Source organism: Hordeum vulgare, chromosome 3H (genome assembly GCF_904849725.1).
Source record: "Hordeum vulgare subsp. vulgare chromosome 3H, MorexV3_pseudomolecules_assembly, whole genome shotgun sequence".
Taxonomy (NCBI): Eukaryota; Viridiplantae; Streptophyta; class Magnoliopsida; order Poales; family Poaceae; genus Hordeum; species Hordeum vulgare.
Genome location: NC_058520.1, coordinates 587,678,379 through 587,692,395, shown reverse-complemented (window position 1 = coordinate 587,692,395; position 14,017 = coordinate 587,678,379).

Here is a 14,017-nt window from a genome sequence, read left to right as displayed (position 1 = left end):
GTTATTGGCCAGAGAGGTGTCTCGGTCATGTCTGCCTGTCTCCCGAACCCGTAGGGTCTACACACTTAAGGTTCGATGACGCTAGGGTTATAGGGAATTGTTATACGAGGTTACTGAAAGTTGTTCGGAGTCCCGGATGAGATCCCGGACGTCACGAGGAGCTCTGGAATGGTCCGGAGGTAAAGATTGATATATAGGACGGATGGTTTCGGACACCGGTAACGTACCGGGACCACCGGGACCACCGGAGGTGGCCCCGGGGGTCCACCGAAGGGGGGCAACGACCCCGAGAGGCTAGATGGGCTAAGTGCGGGAGGGAACCAGCCCCTAGGTGGGCTGGTGCGCCTCCCACTCCCAGCCCAATGCGCAAGTGGTGGGGAGAGGGGGCAACCCTAGGCGCAGGTGGGCCTTAGGCCCACCAGGTGGTGCGCCACACCCCTCCCACCCTAGCCGCCGCCCCCCTCTCTCATCTGGTGGCCGCCGGCCCCTAGGGAGGGAACCCTAGGGGTGGTGCAGCCCTCCCCCCTCCTCCTATAAATAGAGAGGGGTTTTGGCCATTGAGACACACGGTTTTCCCTCTCTCTCGGCGCAGCCCTGCCCCTCTTCCTCCTCCTCTTTGCCGGTGCTTGGTGAAGCCCTGTCGGGAGACCTCGTCTCTCCATAGACACCACGCCGTCGTGCTGCTGGAATTCTTCCTCAACCTCTCCCTCCTCCTTGATAGAGCAAGGTGCGGGAGACGTCACCGGGCTGCACGTGTGTTGAACGCGGAGGTGCCGTAGTTCGACACTAGATCGGAATCGCTGCGAGTACGACTCCATCAACCGCGTTCTAGCAACGCTTCCGCTCAGCGATCTTCACAGGTATGAAGATGCTCTTACCCCTCTCTCGTTTCTGGTCTCTCCATAGAAAGATCTGAATATGCGTAGGAAAATTTTGAATTTATGCTACGTTACTCCAACAGTGGCATCCGAGCCAGGTTTTCTATGCGTAGATTCTATGCACGAGTAGAACACAAAAGTTGTGGGCGATGATTTGTCAATTTTCTTGCCGCTACTAGTCTTATTCTTTTCCGGCGGTATTGTGGGATGAAGCGGCCCGGACCGACTTTACACGTACGCTTACGTGAGACTGGTTCCACCGACAGACATGCACACCGTGCATAAAGGTGGCTAGCGGGTGTCTGTCTCTCCTACTCTAGTCGGATTGGATTTGATGAAAAGGGTCCTTATGAAGGGTAAATAGCTTTGGCATATCATCGTTGTGGCTGTCACGTAGGTAAGAAGGCGTTCTTGCTAGAAACCCAAATCAGCCACGTAAAACTTGCAACAACAATTACAGGACGTCTAACTTGTTTTTGTAGGGTTTGACATGTGATGTGATATGGCCAAAGTTGTTATGTTGCATGTATGATGTATGAGATGATCATGTTATTGTAATAGGTTTCACGACTTGCATGTCGATGAGTATGACAACAGGCAGGAGCCATAGGAGTTGTCTTAATTTATTGTATGAGATGCAACGCCATGTGCTTACTACTTTTACTTCATTGCTAACGGTTAGCTATAGTAGTAGTGATAGTAGTAGTTGGCGTGACGACTTCACGGAGACACGATGATGGAGATCATGATGATGGAGATCATGGTGTCACGCCGGTGACGATGATGATCATGCGATGCCTGAAGATGGAGATCGAAAGGGCGAAGATTATAATGGCCATATCATGTCACTATATGATTGCATTGTGATGTTTATCATGTTTTACATCTTATTGCTTAGAACGACGGTAGCATAATAAGATGACCCCTCTTAAAAATTTCGAGAACGTATTCCCCTAAGTGTGCACCGTTGCGAAGGTTCGTTGTCTCGAAGCACCACGTGATGATCGGGTGTGATAGATTCTAATGTTCGCATACAACGGGTGTAAGCCAGATTTACACACGCGAAACACCTAGGTTGACTCGACGAGCTTAGCATGTACAGACATGACCTCGAATACAAGAGACCGAAAGGTCGAACATGAGTCGTATGGTTGAATACGATCAACATGGAGTTGCTCACCATGGTGACTAGTTCGTCTCACGTGATGATCGGACACGGGTTAGTCAACATGGATCATGTATCACTTAGATGACTAGAGGGATGTCGATTTAAGTGGGAGTTCATACTTAATTTTATTAAATGAACTTAGTCTAAAAGTTGTCTTTATAAATATTGTAGATGGCCAACGTCAACCTCAATTTCAATGCATTCCTAGAGAAAAACAAGCTGAAAGATGATGGTAGCAACTATGCGGACTGGGTTCGCAACTTGAAGCTCATCCTTGAAGCAGCTAAAAAGGCTTATGCCCTTGATGCGCCGCTAGGTGACCCTCCCGCTCCCGCAACAGCCCAGGACATTCTGAACGTCTGGCAAACGCGGAGTGATGACTACTCTCTGGTTAGGTGTGGCATGTTATACAGTTTAGAAACGGGGCTCCAAAGGCGTTTTGAGCAACACGGGGCATATGAGATGTTCCAGGAGCTTAAGCTAGTTTTTCAAGCTCATGCCCGTGTCGAGAGATATGAAGTCTCCGACAAGTTCTTTAGCTGTAAGATGGAGGAGAACAGTTCTGTCAGTGAGCACATACTCAAAATGTCTGGGTTACACGGTCCTCTGACTTCACTTGGAGTCGAACTTCCGGATGATGCTATAATTGACAGAATCCTCCAGTCTCTCCCACCAAGCTACAAAGGCTTTGTGCTTAACTACAACATGCAAGGGATGGAGAAGACCATTCCCGAGTTGTACTCGATGCTCAAGTCTGCAGAAGTAGAAATCAAGAAAGAGCATCAAGTGTTGATGGTCAACAAGACCACTAGTTTCAAGAAAGGCAAGGGTAAGAAGAACTTCAAGAAAGACGGCAAAGCTGTTGCCGCGCCCGGTAAGCCAGATGCCGGGAAGAAGGAAAATAATGGACCCAAGCCTCAGACTGAGTGCTTCTATTGCAAGGGAAAAGGTCACTGGAAGCGAAACTGCCCCAAATACTTAGCGGACAAGAAGGCTGGCAACGTTAAAGGTATATGAGATATACATGTTATTGATGTGTACCTTACCAGCGCTCGTAGTAGCTCCTGGGTATTTGATACCGGTGTTGTTGCTCACATTTGCAACTCAAAGCAGGAACTGCGGAATAAGCGGAGACTGGCCAAGGACGAGGTGACGATGCGCGTCGGGAATGGTTCGAAGGTCGATGTGATCGTCGTCGGCACGCTACCTCTACATCGACCATCGGAATTAGTTTTAAACCTTAATAATTGTTATTTAGTACCAGCTTTAAGCATGAACATTGTATCAGGGTCTTGCTTAATGCGAGACGGCTACTCATTTAAGTCAGAGAATAATGGTTGTTCTATTTATATGAGTGATATGTTTTATGGTCATGCTCCGCTGGTGAATGGTTTATTCTTGATGAATCTCGATCGTGATGTTACACATATTCATAGTGTGAGTACCAAAAGATGTAAAGTTGATAATGATAGTCCCACATACTTGTGGCACTGCCACCTTGGTCATATCGGCGTTAAGCGCATGAAGAAGCTCCATACTGATGGACTATTAGAGTCTCTTGACTTTGAATCATTTGACACATGCGAACCCTGCCTCATGGGCAAGATGACTAAGACTCCATTCTCAGGAATAATGGAGAGAGCAACCGACTTATTGGAAATAATACATACTGATGTGTGTGGTCCAATGAACGTTGAAGCTCGCGGTGGTTATCGTTATATTCTCACTCTCACCGATGATTTGAGTAGGTATGGGTATATCTACTTGATGAAGCACAAATCTGAGACATTTGAAAAGTTCAAGGAATTTCAGAGTGAGGTTGAGAATCAACGTGACAGAAAAATTAAATGTCTACGATCTGATCGTGGAGGAGAATATTTGAGTCACGAGTTTGGCACACACCTAAGGAAGTGTGGAATCGTTTCACAACTGACGCCGCCTGGCACACCACAACACAACAGAGTGTCTGAACGTCGTAATCGCACTTTATTAGATATGGTACGATCTATGATGTCTCTTACCGACTTACCGCTATCATTTTGGGGATACGCATTAGAAACTGCAACATTCACTTTAAATAGGGCACCGTCTAAATCCGTTGAGATGACACCGTATGAACTATGGTTTGGCAAGAAACCTAAGTTGTCGTTTCTTAAAGTTTGGGGCTGCGATGCTTATGTGAAGAAACTTCAACCAGAAAAGCTCGAACCCAAAGCGGAGAAATGCGTATTCATAGGATACCCTAAGGAAACTATTGGGTATACCTTCTATCTTAGATCCGAAGGTAAAACCTTTGTTGCCAAGAACAGATCCTTTCTAGAGAAAGAGTTTCTCTCGAAAAAAGTAAGTGGGAGGAAGGTAGAACTTGATGAGGTAATTACACCCCCTCTCGAACAGGATAGTAGCGCAGCGCGGGAAGTTGTTCCTGTGGCGCCTACACCGACTGAAGAGGAAGTTAATGATGATGATCATGAAGCTTCAGATCAAGTTACTACTGAACCACGAAGGTCCACAAGGGCACGCTCCGCACCAGAGTGGTACAGCAACCCTGTGATGGAAATCATGTTGTTAGACAACGGTGAACCTTCGAACTATGAAGAAGCGATGGCGAGCTCGGATTCCAACAAATGGCTTGAGGCTATGAAATCCGAGATAGGATCCATGTATGAGAACAAAGTATGGACTTTGGTGGACTTGCCCGATGACCGGCGAGCCATAGAAAATAAATGGATCTTCAAGAAGAAGACTGATGCAAACGGTAATGTAACCGTTTACAAAGCTCAACTTGTCGGAAAGGGTTTTCGACAAATTCAAGGAGTTGACTACGAAGAGACTTTCTCTCCCGTAGCGAAGCTGAAATGAGTCCGAATCATGTTAGCAATTGCCGCCTTTTATGATTATGAAATTTGGCAAATGGACGTCTAAACAGCGTTCCTTAACGGGAACCTTAAGGAAGAGTTGTATATGATGCAACCAGAAGGTTTTGTCGACCCTAAGGGTGCTAACAAAGTGTGCAAGCTCCAGCGCTCCATCTATGGGTTGGTGCAAGCATCTCGGAGTTGGAACATTCGCTTTAATGAGGTGATTAAAGCGTTTGGATTCATACAGGTTTACGGAGAAGCTTGTCTATACAAGAAAGTGAGTGGGAGCTCGGTAGCTTTCCTCATACTGTATGTGGATGACATATTATTGATGGGGAATAATATAGAGATGTTGGAGAGCATAAAGGCCTATTTGAACAAGAATTTTTCAACGAAGGACCTTGGAGAAGCTGCATACATATTAGGCATCAAGATCTATAGAGATAGATCAAGACACCTCATAGGTCTTTCGCAAGGTACATACCTTGACAAGATATTGAAGAAGTTCAATATGGAAAACTCAAAGAAAGGGTTCTTGCGAGTTTTTCAAGGTATGAGATTGAGTAAGACTCAGTCGCCGACCACGGCAACAGATAGAGAGAAGATGAGTTCTGTCCCCTACGCTTCAGCCGTGGGCTCTCTAATGTATGCCATGCTGTGTATCATACCTGATATAAACCTTGCCATAAGTTTGGTAGGGAGGTACCAAAGTGATCCAGGTATGGAACACTGGACAGCGGTCAAGAATATCCTTAAGTACCTGAAAAGGACTAAGGAAATGTTTCTCGTTTATGGAGGTGACGAAGAGCTCGTCGTAAACGGTTACGTCGACGCTAGCTTCGACATAGATCCGGATGACTCTAAGTCACAGACCGGATACGTATATGTGTTAAATGGTGGGGCAGTGAGCTGGTGCAGCAGCAAGCAAGAAGTCGTGGCAGCATCTACATGTGAAGCGGAGTACATAGCTTCTTCAGAAGCAACTCATGAAGGAATTTGGATGAAGGAGCTCATCACCAACCTAGCCATAGCCAAGGAGCCCAGGTTTCACCGGAAGACGAAGCACATCAAACGCCGCTACAACTCCATCCAGGACCATGTCCAGAGTGGAGTGATAGATATTTGTAAAGTACACACGGATCTGAATATTGCAGACCCGTTGACTAAACCTCTTCCACGAGCAAAACATGATCAACACCACAATGCTATAGGTGTTCGATACATCACAATGTAACTAGATTATTGACTCTAGTGCAAGTGGGAGACTGTGGGAAATATGCCCTAGAGGCAATAATAAAATGGTTATTATCATATTTCCTTGTTCATGATAATCGTCTATTGTTCATGCTATAATTGTATTAACAGGAAACAGTAATACATGTGTGAATAAATAGATCACAATGTGTCCCTAGCAAGCCTCTAGTTGGCTAGCTCGTTAGTCAATAGATGATCATGGTTTCCTGATCATGGGCATTAGATGTCATTGATAACGGGATCACATCATTAGGAGAATGATGTGATGGACAAGACCCAATCCTAAGCATAGCACTAGATCGTATTGTTCGTATGCTAAAGCTTTTCCAATGTCAAGTATCTTTTCCTTCGACCTTGAGATTGTGCAACTCCCGGATACCGTAGGAGTGCTTTGGGTGTATCAAACGTCACAACGTAACTGGGTGACTCTAAAGGTGCACTACGGGTACCTCTGAAAGTGTCTGTTGGGTTGGTACAAATCGAGATCGGGATTTGTCACTCCGTGTGACGGAGAGGTATCTCTGGGCCCACTCGGTAGAACATCATCATGAGCTCAATGTGACTAAGGAGTTAGTCATGCGATGACGTGCTATGGAACGAGTAAAGAGACTTACCGGTAACGAGATTGAACAAGGTATAGGTATACCGACGATCGAATCTCGGGCAAGTTCTATACCGACACACAAAGGGAGTCGTATACGGGATTGATTGAATCCTTGACATCGTGGTTCATCCGATGAGATCATCGTGGAGCAAGTGGGGGCCACCATGGGTATCCAGACCCCGCTGATGGTTATTGGCCAGAGAGGTGTCTCGGTCATGTCTGCCTGTCTCCCGAACCCGTAGGGTCTACACACTTAAGGTTCGACGATGCTAGGGTTATAGGGAATTGTTATACGAGGTTATCGAAAGTTGTTTGGAGTCCCGGATGAGATTCCGGACGTCACGAGGAGCTCTGGAATGGTCCGGAGGTAAAAATTGATATATAGGACGGATGGTTTCGGACACCGGAAGTGTTTCGGGCGTCACCGGTAACGTACCGGGACCACCGGAGGTGGCCCCGGGGGTCCACCGAAGGGGGGCAACGACCCCGAGAGGCTAGATGGGCTAAGTGCGGGAGGGAACCAGCCCCTAGGTGGGCTGGTGCGCCTCCCACACCCAGCCCAATGCGCAAGTGGTGGGGAGAGGGGGCAACCCTAGGCACAGGTGGGCCTTAGGCCCACCAGGTGGTGCCCCACACCCCCTCCCACCCTAGCCGCCGCCCCCCTCTCCCATCTGGTGGCCGCCGGCCCCTAGGGAGGGAACCCTAGGGGTGGCGCAGCCCTCCCCCTCCTCCTATAAATAGAGAGGGGTTTTGGCCATTGAGACACACGGTTTTCCCTCCCTCTCGGCGCAGCCCTGCCCCTCTTCCTCCTCCTCTGTGCCGGTGCTTGGCGAAGCCCTGCCGGGAGACCTCGTCTCTCCATCGACACCACGCCGTCGTGCTGCTGGAGTTCTTCCCCAACCTCTCCCTCCTCCTTGCTGGATCAAGGTGCGGGAGACGTCACCGGGCTGCACGTGTGTTGAACGCGGAGGTGCCGTAGTTCGGCACTAGATCGGAATCGCTGCGAGTACGACTCCATCAACCGCGTTCTAGCAACGCTTCCGCCCAGCGATCTTCAAAGGTATGAAGATGCTCTTACCCCTCTCTCGTTGCTGGTCTCTCCATAGGAAGATCTGAATATGCGTAGGAAAATTTTGAATTTATGCTACGTTACCCAACAGAACCCTAGCTAACTATAGGTCGTTTCGGAGCTAACTTGGGTAAAATAGGTTATTCTGGAGCAAACTATGCTTATTATGCCATTTTGGATCTAGCTAGGCTAATTATAGGCCATTTAATACCTAAGTTTGGGGGAATAGGTCATCTTGCAGCTACGTAAGCCTTATTATGTCATTTAGGAGAGAACTTAGCTAATTGTAGGTCATTTTTATTAAATAGGTCATTTTGGAGCTAACTAAGTTAATTATGTCATTTCATAGGATAATTAGCCAATTTAGCCTTTCTTGGTTGAGTCTAAGCTATGTAGAAGAAGAGAAAGAGAAGAAGAATTAAAAGAAGGAGGAGGAGGAGGAGGAGAAGGAGAAGGAAGAGGAGAAGAAGAAGAAAAGAAGAAGGAGAAGGAGATGGAGGAAGAAGGAGGAAGAAGAAGGAGAAGGAGGAGCTCCTTCTCCTCCTTCTCCTCCTTCTTCTCCTTCTTCTTATCCTCCTCCCTCTCCTTCTTCTTCTTCTCCTCCTCTTCTTCTTCTTCCTTCCTTTCATTTTTCCTCTTTCTTCTCGTCTTGTCCCCTTCTTCGGGCTAAATTGGCTTAGAATGCCTTTTTGGAGCTAATTATGTCATTTCGAGGATAATTAGCTAAGTATAGGTCATGTTTTATTAAATAGACCATTTAGGAGCTAACTAAGCTAATTATGTCATCTAGGTGGAACCCTAGCTAACTATAGGTCGTTTCAGAGCTAACTTGGGTAAAATAGGTTATTCCGGAGCAAACTATGCTTATTAAGCCATTTTGGATCTAGCTAGGCTAATTATAGGTCATTTAATACCTAAGTTAGAGGGAATAGGTCATCTTGCAGCTACGTAAGCCTTATTATGTCATTTAGGAGAGAACTTAGCTAACTGTAGGTCATTTTTTATTAAATATGTCATTTTGGAGCTAACTAAGCTAATTATGTCATTTCGTAGGATAATTAGCCAATTTAGCCTTTCTTGGATGAGTCTAAGCTACGTAGAAGAAGAGAAAGAGAAGAAGTAAAAGGAGGAGGAGGAGGAGGAGGAGGAGGAGGAGAAGGAGAATGAAGAGGAGAATAAGAAGAAAAGAAGAAGGAGAAGGAGAAGGAGGAAGAAGGAGGAAGAAGAAGGAGAAGGAGGAGCTCCTTCTCCTTCTTCTCCTCCTTCTTCTCCTTCTTCTTATCCTCCTGCCTCTCCTTCTTCTTCTTCTCCTCTTCTTCTTCTTCCTTCCTTTCATTTTTCCTCTTTCTTCTCCTCTTGTCCCCTTCTTCGGGCTAAATTGGCTAAGAATGCCTTTTTGGAGCTAATTATGTCATTTCGAGGATAATTAGCTAAGTATAGGTCATGTTTTATTAAATAGACCATTTAGGAGCTAACTAAGCTAATTATGTCATCTAGGTGGAACCCTAGCTAACTATAGGTCGTTTCGGAGCTAACTTGGGTAAAATAGGTCATTCCGGAGCAAACTATGCTTATTAAGCCATTTTTGACCTAGCTAGGCTAATTATAGGCCATTTAATACCTAAGTTAGGGGGAATAGGTCATCTTGCAGCTATGTAAGCCTTATTATGTCATTTAGGAGAGAACTTAGCTAACTGTAGGTCATTTTTTATTAAATAGGTCATTTTGGAGCTAACTAAGCTAATTATGTCATTTCGTAGGATAATTAGCTAATTATGGCCTTTGGGTAGAAAGCGTCCAAATATCGTCATCATCGCGTCGTAGCATTCTCTACCTAGGTTGAATTGAGCCTTCAGAGCCATTACTTGCGCGATGGCATCCAGCTGACAAAGCTCAGTCTGCTCGTGGAGAGGACGTTTTGAAGACTCCAACATTTCATAGAAGGCCTTTGCAGATTCCTCCATCTCATCGTCCGAATCCCGAGCATCATCAAAGTCTTGAACCATGTCTTCAATCCCGGTACCATGCTCGTCGGTGCGTCGACGAATCACCTCAACTCTGGCACATTGGTTAGACTCACCATGAAAAGTCCACACCGTATAATTAGGCGTAAAACCCCACTTCTGCAGGTGTTTACCCATTTCAAACTTTGTCTGCTTTTTCCAGTTGTCGCAGTTGGGACAGGGGCACCATGTTTTTTGCTGGCCATTTGCAAATGCGGCTCTCACAAACCTCCTGGTTTTTGTTAACCATTCATGGGTCATGTCTTTCTGACTAGGGTGACCAGTGTACATCCAAGCACGATCACTCATGTTACCTAGCTACCTATGGGGGCACAAGAAATAAATATATAATTCATCATCTATATTCATACGTTAATCAAGTTTGTCAGTTTTATTACGTCCATGCAACCTACACGCTAATAGGTAAAGATAGGTCCTAATCCCACCCGAGTATGTGTAGACTGGGTTCGTTTTCCCATGCTTTGCTCCAGATGCGACGCAGAATTTCGGCAGCACCTCCCCGATGTTCTTCTGATACACGTCTCGGCAATAAGCAAAGAGAATGTGTACCCAGAGAACAACAGGGGAGGCACTGACGAAATTCCGCATCGGATTCAGAGCACAACATACGGAAAAACAAACCCAATCTAGACATACTCGGGCTGTCCATGGATAATGTTGGACAATTCGAAAGGATGGCGGTTATAAATATGCAAAGAAATGCATATTTATAGATGTCGCCCTTTCGAACGGGAGACGCATACTGGTCACTCATACTCATGATTGAAGAAACCTATAGCTAGCAAGTTTCATCAGCACGAAGACCGGGAAAGAGCAAATTAAGGGGGTAGGAGGAGAAGTCATTTGTGCTCACCAACAAACGCAAGGGCGGAGCTCGTCCAACGCACGTGGAGGTCGTCGAACAACTGCACATTGAAATTCACACGATCAACACAAATACGATGTCTTTATAATTAACATAATCGGAAAATATGTGACCTAACTCATAATTTACAAAACTATGACCTCGTGGGCCTCTCGAAGGCCGAAAAGCACCTTCTCGTTCAAAATAAGGCAGAAGAGGTGTCGGGGGTCGGGGCTTAGTGGCGTCGGGAGTCAGTGCCGTCGAGGGTCGGTGGTGTCGGGTGTCGGTGGTCGGGAGTTGGGTTAAATGCGTCGATGGTCGGGGGTCAGTGTCGTCGGGGGTCGAGGGTCACTAGCGTCGGGGGTTGGGGTCTTTTCGATCAACAAGAGGCTAAAGAGGTGTCTGTTGGGGAACATCGCATGGGAAACAAAAAATTTCCTACGCGCACGAAGACCTATCATGGTGATGCCCATCTACGAGAGAGGATGAGTGATCTACGTACCCTTGTAGACCTTACAGCAGAAGCGTTACAGAACGCGGTTGATGTAGTGGAACGTCCTCACGTCCCTCGATCCGCCCCGCGAACAATCCCGCGATCAGTCCCACGATCTAGTACCGAACGGACGGCACCTCCGCGTTCAGCACACGTACAACTCAACGATGATCTCGGCCTTCTTGATCCAGCAAGAGAGACGGAGAGGTAGAAGAGTTCTCCGGCAGCGTGACGGCGCTCCGGAGGTTGGTGATGATCTTGTCTCAGCAGGGCTCCGCCCGAGCTCCGCAGAAACGCGATCTAGAGGAAAAACCGTGGAGGTATGTGGTCGGGCTGCCGTGGAAAAGTCGTCTCAAATCAGCCCTAAAACCTCCGTATATATAGGTGGGAGGTGGGGGCCTTGCCTTGGGGTCCAAGGACCCGCAAGGGGGTCGGCCGAGCCAAGGGGGAGGACTCTCCCCCCCCAAACCGAGTTGGACTAGGTTTGGTGGGAGGGAGTCCTCCTCCCTTCCCACCTCCTCCCTTTTTTTTCCTCTTGATTTTTCTTCTCTTGGCGCATAGACCACTTGTGGGCTGTCCCACCAGCCCACTAAGGGCTGGTGTGTCTCCCCCAAGGCCTATGGGCTTCCCCGAGGTGGGTTGCCCCCCCGGTGAACTCCCGGAACCCATTCGTCATTCCCGGTACATTCCCGGTAACTCCGAAAACCTTCCGGTAATCAAGTGAGGTCATCCTATATATCAATCTTCGTTTCCGGACCATTCCGGAAACCCTCGTGACGTCCGTGATCTCATCCGGGACTCCGAACAACATTCGGTAACCAACCATATAACTCAAATACGCATAAAACAACGTCGAACATTAAGTGTGCAGACCCTGCGGGTTCGAGAACTATGTAGACATGACCCGAGAGACTCCTCGGTCAATATCCAATAGCGGGACCTGGATGCCCATATTGGATCCTACATATTCTACGAAGATCTTATCGTTTGAACCTCAGTGCCAAGGAGTCGTATAATCCCGTATGTCATTCCCTTTGTCCTTCGGTATGTTACTTGCCCGAGATTCGATCGTCAGTATCCGCATACCTATTTCAATCTCATGGTATCAGCGAGTTATATGATACACACAAAGCATTCCTCCGGTGTCAGCGAGTTATATGATCTCATGGTCATAGGAATAAATACTTGACACGCAGAAAACAGTAGCAACAAAATGACACGATCAACATGCTACGTCTATTAGTTTGGGTCTAGTCCATCACGTGATTCTCCCAATGACGTGATCCAGTTATCAAGCAACAACACCTTGTTCATAATCAGAAGACACTGACTATCTTTGATCAACTGGCTAGCCAACTAGAGGCTTGCTAGGGACGGTGTTTTGTCTATGTATCCACACATGTAAATGAGTCTTCATTCAATACAAATATAGCATGGATAATAAACGATTATCTTGATACAAGAATTAGAATAATAACTATATTTATTATTGCCTCTAGGGCATAATTCCAACAGTGTCGGGGGCCCGGGGTTGGGGGTTAGGGCGTCGGGGGTTGGGGGTAGGGGGTCTGGGTCGGGGGTCGAGGGTCAGTGGCGTCGGGGGTCGGGGGTCGGGGGTCGGGGGACATGTTCAACAAGATCCGTCATGAACTGCTTCATCCAGACACCCTCCTTAGCTGCCTCCGAGGCAGCCATGTACTCCGCTTCACATGTAGAATCTGCTACGACGCTTTGCTTGGAACTGCACCAGCTTACTGCACCCCCATTAAGAATAAATACGTATCCGGTTTGCGACTTAGAGTCGTCCGGATCTGTGTCAAAGCTTGCATCGACGTAACCCTTTACGGCGAGCTCTTTGTCACCTCCATACACGAGAAACATCTCCTTAGTCCTTTTCAGGTACTTCAGGATATTCTTGACCGCTCTCCAGTGATCCACTCCTGGATTACTCTAGAACCTACCTGCCATACTTATGGCTAGGCTAACATCCGGTCTAGTGCACAACATCGCATACATGATAGAACCTATGGCTGAAGCATAGGGGACGGAGCGCATATGCTCTCTATCTTCATCAGTTGCTGGGCACTGAGTCTTACTCAATCTCGTACCTTGTAAAACTGGCAAGAACCCTTTCTTGGACTGTTCCATTTTGAACCTCTTCAAAACTTTATCAAGGTATGTGCTTTGTGAAAGCCCTATCAGGCGTTTTGATCTATCCCTATAGATCTTAATGCCTAGAATGTAAGCAACTTCTCCTAGGTCCTTCATAGAGAAACTTTTATTCAAGTAACCTTTTATGCTCTCCAAAAGCTCTACGTTGTTTCCAATCAGTAATATGTCATCCACATATAATATTAGAAACGCCACAGAGCTCCCACTCACTTTCTTGTAAATACAAGATTCTCCAACCACTTGTATAAACCCAAATGCTTTGATCACCTCATCAAAGCGTTTGTTCCAACTCCGAGATGCTTGCACCAGTCCATAAATGGATCGTTGGAGCTTGCACACCTTGTCAGCATTTTTAGGATCGACAAAACCTTCGGGTTGCATCATATACAACTCTTCCTTAAGGAAACCGTTAAGGAACGCCGTTTTGACATCCATCTGCCAGATTTCATAATCGAAAAATGCAGCTATTGCTAACATGATTCTGACGGACTTAAGCATCGCTACGGGTGAGAAAGTCTCATTGTAGTCAACTCCTTGAACTTGTGAAAAACCCTTTGCCACAAGTCGAGCTTTATAAACGGTCACATTACCGTCAGCGTCCGTCTTCCTCTTAAAGATCCATTTGTTCTGAATAGCCTTGCGGCCCTCAG